This window comes from Cebus imitator, unplaced genomic scaffold, assembly GCF_001604975.1.
Source record: "Cebus imitator isolate Cc_AM_T3 unplaced genomic scaffold, Cebus_imitator-1.0 Scaffold613, whole genome shotgun sequence".
NCBI lineage: Eukaryota > Metazoa > Chordata > Mammalia > Primates > Cebidae > Cebus > Cebus imitator.
In genome coordinates this window covers 728905-738030 of record NW_016107928.1, presented here as the reverse complement: position 1 = coordinate 738030, position 9126 = coordinate 728905, and positions in this window count along the sequence as shown.

Here is a 9126-nt window from a genome sequence, read left to right as displayed (position 1 = left end):
TATTTTTAGTAGAGACGGGGTTTCACCATGTTGACCAGGATGGTCTCGATCTCTTGACCTCGTGATCCACCCGCCTCGGCCTCCCAAAGTGCTGGGATTACAGGCTTGAGCCACCTCGCCCGGCCATATAGTTTGATTTAAATCTACACTCCTGCTACTTGTTTTCCAGTTGTCCTTTTACTTTTTCTCATCTCTTTCTTCCTCTTTTCATGCCTTAGAGTATTTTTTTAGCATTTTCTTTAATCTCCACTATATCTTATTACCTTTATCTCATATTTTTAGTGGTTATTTATCTTAGTCCATTCATGTTGCTATAAAAGGATTCCAGAAGCTGGGTAATTTACAAAGAAATGAAGTTGGCTGGGCGCAGTGGCTCACTTCTGTAATTCTAGCACTTTGAGAGGCCAAGGCAGGCAGATCACTTGAGGTCAGGAGTTCAAGACCAGCCTGGCCAACATGGCAAAACCCCATCTCTACGAAACATTAGCCGGGTGTGGTAGTGTGCACCTGGAATCCCAGCTACTTGGGAGGCTGAGGTGAGGGAATCACTTGAAGCCAGGAGGTGGAGGTTGTAGTGAGCCAAGGTCACACCACTGCCATCCAGCCTGGTTGACAGAATGAGACTCTGTCTCAAAAGCAAAAACAAAAACAAAACCACTTTATTGGCTCATGGTTCTGCAGGCTGTATAAGAAGCAGAGTGCTGTCATCTGCGTCTGGTGACAGCCTCAAACGGCTGGCCCTCATGGAGGAAGGGCAAGGGGAGCTGGCAGAAATCACATGGTAAGAGTGAAGAGAAGAGAGATGGGAGGGAGGTAGCAGGCTCTTTTTAACAATCAGCTCTTATGGGACATAATAGAGTGAGAGCTCACTCACTCCCCACTCCACATGGGGAGGGCATTAATCTATTTATGAGGGATTCACCCCCCCCATAACCCCAACACTGCCATTAGGCCCCATCTCTCTTTTTTTTTTAGACAGAGTCTTGCTCTGTCACCCAGGCTGGAGTGCAGTGGCCCGATCTTGGCTCACTGCAACCTCCGCCTCTGAAGTTCAAGCAATTCTCCTGCCTCAGCTTCCCAAGTAGCTGGGATTACAGGTGTCTGCCAACACATCCAGCTAATTTTTGTATTTTTAGTAGAGACGAGGTTTCACCATGTTGGTCAGGCTGGTCTCAAACTCCTGACCTCGTGTGACCCACCTGTCTCGGCCTCCCAAAGTGCTGGGATTACAGGTGTGAGCCACCGTGCCTGGCTAGGAAAAGGTATTTTATATTTATCATTGCTGTGCTTGTTTATTCATTTGTGTAAATTTAAGTTCCCATCTGGTATTATTTTTCTTTAGCATGAATAACTTCTTTGAACATTTCTTGTGGTTCATGTCTGCTGGCAACAAATTCTCTCACCTATTTATCTGGAAAAGTCTTTATTTCACCTTCATATTTTATCTGTATTTTCTTTATCTTATTTTATTATTATTTTTTCTTTACAGACTGAATTACACTCTGTCACCTAGGCTGGAGTGCAATGGCGTGGTCTCCACTTACTGCAACCTCTGCCTCCCGGGTTCAAGCAATTCTCCTGCCTCAGACTCCTGAGTAGCTGGGACTACAGGTGCATGCCACCACACCCAGCTAATTTTTGTGTTTTTAGTAGAGACGGGGTTTCACTATGTTGGTCAGACTGGTCTCAAACTCCTGACCTCGTGATTCATCCACCTTGGCCTCCCAAAGTGCTGGGATTACAGGCATAATCCACCGCGCTCGGCCTTTTACCTGTATTTTCTTTGTGTACAGTATTCTAGCTCGACATTTCTTCCTCAGTGTTTTAAAGATGTCCTTTCATATTCTTCTGGTTTGCATAATTTCTGATGAGAAGTCTGTAGTTTATTTTCTATTTCTCTCTCTTTTTGCTTCTCTGCAAAGCCATTTCCTCTTGCTATTTTTAATACTTTCTCATTATCATTACTTTATAGGAATTTGATTATGATTTTTCTTGGTGTGATTTCCTTAATATTTATTCTATTTGGGACGATTGAGCTTCTCATATCTGCATATCTATATGTTTATAATTTTCATCCAGTTAAAAAAAATTTTTTTTGAGACGGAATCTCACTCTGTCGCCCAGTCTAGAGTGCAGTGACACGATCTCGGTTCACTGCAACTTCTGCCTACCAGGTTCAAGCGATTCTCCTGCCTCAGCCTCCCGAGTAGCTGGGATTACAGGTGCATACCACCACGTCCAGCTAATTTTTGTATTTTTAGTACAGACGGGGTTTCGTCAAAACTCTCAACCTCAAGAGATTCACCCACCTCAGCTTCCCAAAGTACTGGGATTATAGGCCTGAGCCACCGTGACTTGCCCAGTTTTTCGAATTTTGATCGTATTTCTTCAAATATTTTTTTTTGTGACTACCCTTTCTCTCCTCTCCTGAAAGTCAGTTTTGAGTATGCTAGACTGCTTGATATTGTCTCACAGGTCAGTAAGGATGTTTTCCTTCTTTTTCTTCAGTCTTTTTTTATGTGTCTGCTGCATTTTGAATAGGTTTTATTGGTGTGTCTTCAAGTTCACTAATTTTTCTTCTGCAGCATCTAATCTGCTATTAATCTCATCTTCTCAGTCTTCACTTACACATTCATTAGATCATTAATATTGTTTTTCCCAGGCCACTGAGGCTCTGTTCACTTTTAGCCTTTTTTTCTCCTTATGCTTCAGTTTAGACCGTCTCTATTGCTATTTTTTAGAGTTCACTGACCTTTTCTTGTGTAGGATCTAATCTACTGCTAAGTCCATCCAGTGAATATTTCATTTCAAATACTGTATTTTTTTTTTATCTCCAGAGGTTCCATTTGGTTCTCTTTTTTTTAAGTTTTGGTACAATATACAGAACATAAAATTTACTATTTTGGGCCAGGCTCAGTGGCTCACACCCACACTTGTAATCCGAGCACTTTGGGAGGCCGAGGAGGGTGGATCACGAGGTCAGGAGTTCAAGGCCAGACTGACTAACTTGGTGAAACCCCATCTCTACTGAAAATACAAAAATTAGCTGGGCATGGTGGCGCTCACCTGTAATCCCAGCTATTCGGGAGGCTGAGGCAGGAGAATCACTTGAACCCGGGAGGTGGAGGTTGCAGTGAGCATAGATTGTGCCATTGCACTCCAGCCTGGGCAACAGAGCAATATACTCTCTCAAAACAAAAAAAAAATTTACTATTTTGGCTGGGCACCGTGGCTCACGCCTGTAATCCCATCACTTTGGGAGGCCAAGGCGGGCAGATCATGAGGTCAGGAGATTGCGACCAGCCTGACCCACATGGTGAAACCCCGTCTCTACTAAAAATATAAAAATTAGCCGGGCATGGTGGCAGGCACCTGTAATCCCAGCTACTCGAGAGGCTGAGGCAGGAGAATCGCTTGAACCCGGGAGGCAGAGGTTGCAGTGAGCCGAGACAGTGCCATTGCACTCCAGCCTGGTGACAGAGGGAGACTCCATCTCAAAAAAAAAGCGGAGGGTACTATTAATACATATATATATATATATGTATAATTTTTTTTTTTTTTTGAGATGGAGTCTCATTCTGTTGCCAGGTTGGAGTGCAGTGGAGTGATCTCGGCTCACTGCAACCTCTGCCTCCCAGGTTTAAGCGATTCTCCTACCTTGGCCTCCCGAGTAGCTGGGACTACAGGCACCTGCCACCATGCCCGGCTAATTTTTATATTTTTAGTAGAGATGCGGTTTCACCATGTGGGCCAGGCTGGTCTCAGTCTCTTGACCTCGTGACCTGCCCGCCTTGGCCTCCTGAAGTGCTGGGATTACAGGCATGAGCCACTACGCCTGGCTCCATTTTTATCATTTTTAAGTGTCTAGTTCAGTGGCATTAATTACATTCACGTTGTTGTGCAACCATCACCACCATCCATCTCTAGAAGTTTTTCATATTCCCAAATTGAAACTCTACACCTGTTAAATAAAAACACCTATTTATCCCTCTCTCCCAGCCCCTGGGAACCACCATTTTACTGTCTGTCTCTGTGAATTTGACTATTCTAAGTGCTTTGTATTAAGTGGAATCATACAATATTTGTCATTTGGTTCCTTTTAAAAAGTCTTCTGGCTGGGCATGGTGGCTCACACCTATAATCCCAGCACTCTGGGAGGCTGAGGCAGAGAGATCACTTGAGGTCAGGAGTTTAAGACCAGCCTGGCAAACATGGTGAAATGTCATCTCTATTAAAAATACAAAAATTAACTGGGTGTGATGGCACAGATCTGTAATCCCAGCTACTCAGGAGACTGAGGCAAGAGAATTGCTTGAACCTGGGAAGTGGAGGTTGCATGCAGTGAGCCAAGGTCACACAGCTGCACTCCAGCTTGGGTGACAGAGGGAGACTCTGGCTCAAAATAAATAAATGTTAAAAGTTTTCTATTTTTCTCCTCTTTATGTTATGTTTTCCTTTAAGTATATTAATATACTTGTAATAGCCTTTTAAAGTCCTTGTCTGCTAATTCCCTCATCTCTGTCACCTCTGGGTCTATTTCTGTTGACTAATTTTTCTCCTGATATGGGTCACATTTTTATGCCTTTTAGCAAGTTTAGTAATTTTGACTGGATGCTGAACATTATGAATGCCACATTGCTGAGGTCTAGATTTTAATGTCTTCTTTAAGGTGTGCTGAGTTTTGTTTTGACAGACAATTAAGTTCCATACAGTTCAGACTGATCTTTTCATGGCTTATTTTTCAGCTGTCTTATGGCAGGCCTAGAATAGCCTTTCATCTAGGGCTAGTTTAGACCTATTATTAAGGTTTAAATTTTCTGGGCTCTACTGAATACCCCAGTATTTCTCCACTCTGAGTGGTCAGAACCCAAACATCTCCCAGTCCTGTGAAAGCTCTGAGAATTGTTCAGCTAACAGCTCCTTGGTGGTACCCCTTTCTGTGGTAGTTATCCTTTGCCAAATCTTGTGGGGTCTTAACCTATTATATATGCACTAATTTATAGTCAGCCAAAGGAAGCTTTATCCAATCATTTTAGTTCGCTCTGCATAGCTCACTCTTCTCTGGTAGTCTTCTCCTCAAATTTCAGTTATCTCAGCTTTCCTGAACTCCAATCTCCATCTCTTCAACTCAGCAAGAGTTCTGTGCTGTGCTTGGATTTCCCCTCTCACACTGCATTCTGGAAAGTGCCCCCAGTCAGTAGGTATCTTTTTATTTGATTCCTTTCTCTCAGATTTGCATGCTGCCTGGTGTTCAATGTCTGGAACGAGTTGTTTCATGTATTTTGTCCAGTTTCTAGTTGTTTATATTAGAAAGGCAAGTCTTATATTCATTGCTCCATCATAGTTGACAGAGGAATTTACCCCATCTTTTTTATATAATGCTTGTAATTTAGTTCCTTTTGTATGTTCCCTTCATGTATGCTTTAAAAAACCTTTAGGCCGGTCACAGTGGCTCACACCTATAATCCCAGACTTTGGGAGGCCCAGGCTGGTGGATCATTTGAAGTCAGGAGTTCAAGACCAGCCTGGCCAACATGGTGAAACCCCATCTCCACTAAAAATACAAAAATTAGCCAGGCAGTAGTGGCATGCACCTGTAGTCCCAGCTACTCATGGGGCTGAGACTGGAGAATCACTTGAGCCTGGGAGGCGGAGGTTGCAGTGAGCCACAGTCACGCCACTGCACTCCAGTCTGGGCGACAGAGTGAGACCCCATCTCAAAAACAAAAAAAAACTTTAGACAAATTAAATGTAACAGAGTTTAGTTGAGCAAAGAACAATTCACAAATCAGGCAGCTCTCAGAACCAGAATAGGTTCAGTGTGACTCCAGGGCTACCACACTGTCAGATAATATTTATGGATAGAAAAAGGAAAGTGATGTACAGAAAATGGAAGTAAGGTACAAAAACAGTTGGATTGGTTCCAGTTCAGTGTTTCCCTTATTTAAACACAGTTTGAACAGTTGGCTGCCTGTGATTGGCTGAAGCTCTGTGATTGGTACAGAGTAGGTTATAATATATCTATACATCCAGTTAGGCTACAGTTTACTATGTATGGAGAAACATTTAGGCTGAACTTAAAATATGTTAGGAGGCAGCTTTAAACTTAATTTAACATGTTTTTATGGCTGGGCACAGGGGCTACTGTCTATAATCCCAGCACTTTGGAAGGCCAAAACAGACAGATCTCTTGAGGTTAGGAGTTTGAAACCAGGCTGGCCAACATGGTGAAAACCTGTCTCTACTAAAAATACAAAAATTAGCTAGGCATGGTAGTAGGCACCTGTAATCCCAGGTACTCAGAGGCTGAGGCAGGAGAATTACTTGAATGCAGGAGGCGGAGGTTGCAGTGAGCCAAGATAACACCACTGCACTTCAGCCTGGGTGACAGAGCAAGACTCAGTCGCAAAACAAACAAACAAACCCATGTTTTTGCAACCAATTCATCACCAATTTTTGCCATATTATTGCCTACATATCTTCACCATCCATTTCTTCTCTCTAATACCATTGCTACTTCTTTAGTTGAGGCAATCTGCAGTTTATAATGTGGAGTGCTTCAGAGTTTTCATAAAGGCTTCACTTTTTAATTATATATATATATATTTTTTTAATTAATTAATTTATTTATTTTTAATAGAGACAGGGTTTTACCATGTTGGCCGGCTGGTCTCGAACTCCTGACCTCAGGTGATCCACCTGCTTCGGCCTCCCAAAGTGCTGGGATTACAGGTATGAGCCACCGCACCCAGCCAAGGCTTCACTTTTTTAACATCGTGTCCCTCTGTACCATCTGCCACACAATACTCAGAGTGATATTTACAAAATACAAATATGACCCTATTGTTCTTCAGCTTATGAAACTGCCTTTGCTCTGTCTATAGAAAGCATGAGAAAAAAAAAAAAAAAGAAAGAAACTGCCTTTGCAAAAATTATAACATTGAGAAAATTATGTCAGTGAAAGAGATCTGACCTAGCCAACTCCGTCTTGCCGTTAACCTCCAAACTGTTCTTGGTCATTCCTTGGCATGGGCCAAGCTAACTTTGGGAGAAATGTATAGTTTAAATGATAAAAGCCCTTCCCAAAACTAAACTGCCTTTATAAAACTAATAAAAGGCCACAAGTTTAGGATTATGAGAGGGCCTGAATTCCGCTAAGATGTAAGTATAGTTAAACTATTACTAACCATTGTTCTGGAGGTCACAAGATTTGTAGCTTCCCCAATTACTCCTATAAATAACATCACTGTTATAGAACCCAAGATTGGCCTTTTGAAACATCTTTTCAGACCTTTGTATTTCTGACAACCAGATGACTCCACTCAGACCCGAGACTCTGCTGGTCCTGTGGCCCTCACCCAGAAGCAGACTCAGTGCATAAGGACCATTTTCCATACCTCTATGATTGTACCTCCAACCAATCAGCAGCACCTATTCCCTAACGCCCTGCTTGCCAAGCTATCTTTAAAAAACCCTAGCCTCCAAATGTTCAGAGAGGCTGATCTGAGTAATAATAAAACCCAAGTCTCCTGTTTAGCCAGCTCTATGTGTATGAAACTCTTTCTCTACTGCAGTTTCACTGTTGATAAATCAGCTTTATCTGGGCAGTGGGCAAGAAGAACCTGTTGGTGGTTACACATAAACCTTACTTCTCACTGCCTATGATAAAGTCCATTCTCTTTAGCTTAGTTTATGAGGTCCTTCCTTTAGGGTCCCAAACTAGATAGGACATCTCTTCCTGCCCCACCCTTCTTCCCTTTACCCTCCAACAACACTAAACTACTGGTAGTTCCTTAAACACTGTGTCAGTTCAAGGGCCCTGAAAAGCAGAGGCAATGACAGACTCAGATGCACATGAGATTTATTCAGGGAAACACCTCAGAAGGATAAAGGGCAGAGGAAGCAGGAATAGGCAGAGCCTTCAAACTGTGATAGAGTTCTAACACCTATGAAAAAAGAAAAGGATAGAAGGAAGAAGAACTGGATAGGAGGAGCTTAGGTTGCAGTGCAGCTCTCTGAGAAAGTCTTGGTCAGGCAGGTTGAGAGCCCCAGGGTTAACACTGACCACTAGGGAATCCCTCATCAGCAAGAAATGACTCAGTTCTAGAACTCCTGTCAGAGGCATCATAACCAGAGTGACTGTATCTTGAAAACAGGTGGGATAAAACCAAACCTGTTGGATTACACATTCCCAGGGAATTGGACACTCTTGGTCACAAGATGTTTATGGTCGAGGGAACAAGTTAATGATGCTAACTGAAGAACCAGAACTTATGCAAATGTCCAAATATTTTAAGAATAAAAAGTGGTTGGACACAGTGGCTCATGCTTGTAATCCCAGCACTTTGGGAGGCCAAAGTGGGCGGATCACCTGAGGTCAGGAGTTCAAGACCAGCCAGTCCAACATGGTAAAACCCCATCTCTACTAAAAATACAAAAATTAGGCGGGTGTGATGGCGGGCACCTGTAATCCCAGCTACTTGGGAGGCTGAGGCAGGAGAGAGAATTGCTTCAACCCGGGAGGCAGAGGTTGCAGTGAGCTGAGATTGTGCCACTGTACTCCAGCCTGGGCAACAAAGCGAGACTCTGTCTCAAAAAAAAGAACAAAAAGCACCTTACTTTAAGAATAGGTTTTGTTCTGAAGATAATGATTTACTTGCAAATTCATGCTGAAATCAATAGTAACATAGGAAAATGACATTACTAATAGCCTAACAACAAGCTGATCACAAGCTTTTGTAATAAAGGACACTATTCTTAACAGCCTATATAAGCAAGCACTATGCTTAAGATGGGGGAGTTTCTCCTCTTGCTTTCTGAGGATGCCGTAGAGTAAGAGAGTAGTCTGTAATAGTAGTCTCTAATAAACTACCTTAACTTCACCATGCTCTGTGACTCACCCTGAATTCTTTCCTGTGTGAAATCCAAGACCTCTTGGAGTTTTGGGCAAGACCGCTTTTCCAGTGACACTCTTGCCATCTAGGCCATTGGCTGGGAGTAAAGCAGAAAAAATTTGCCCTCAGCATGAATGCAATGGCAGATCCTAAAAGTGAGGTATCTGGAAGCTGTTGACCAACTACACTGCCTATAGCAGGTTTTCTTTTCTTTCTTTTTTTTTTTTTTTTT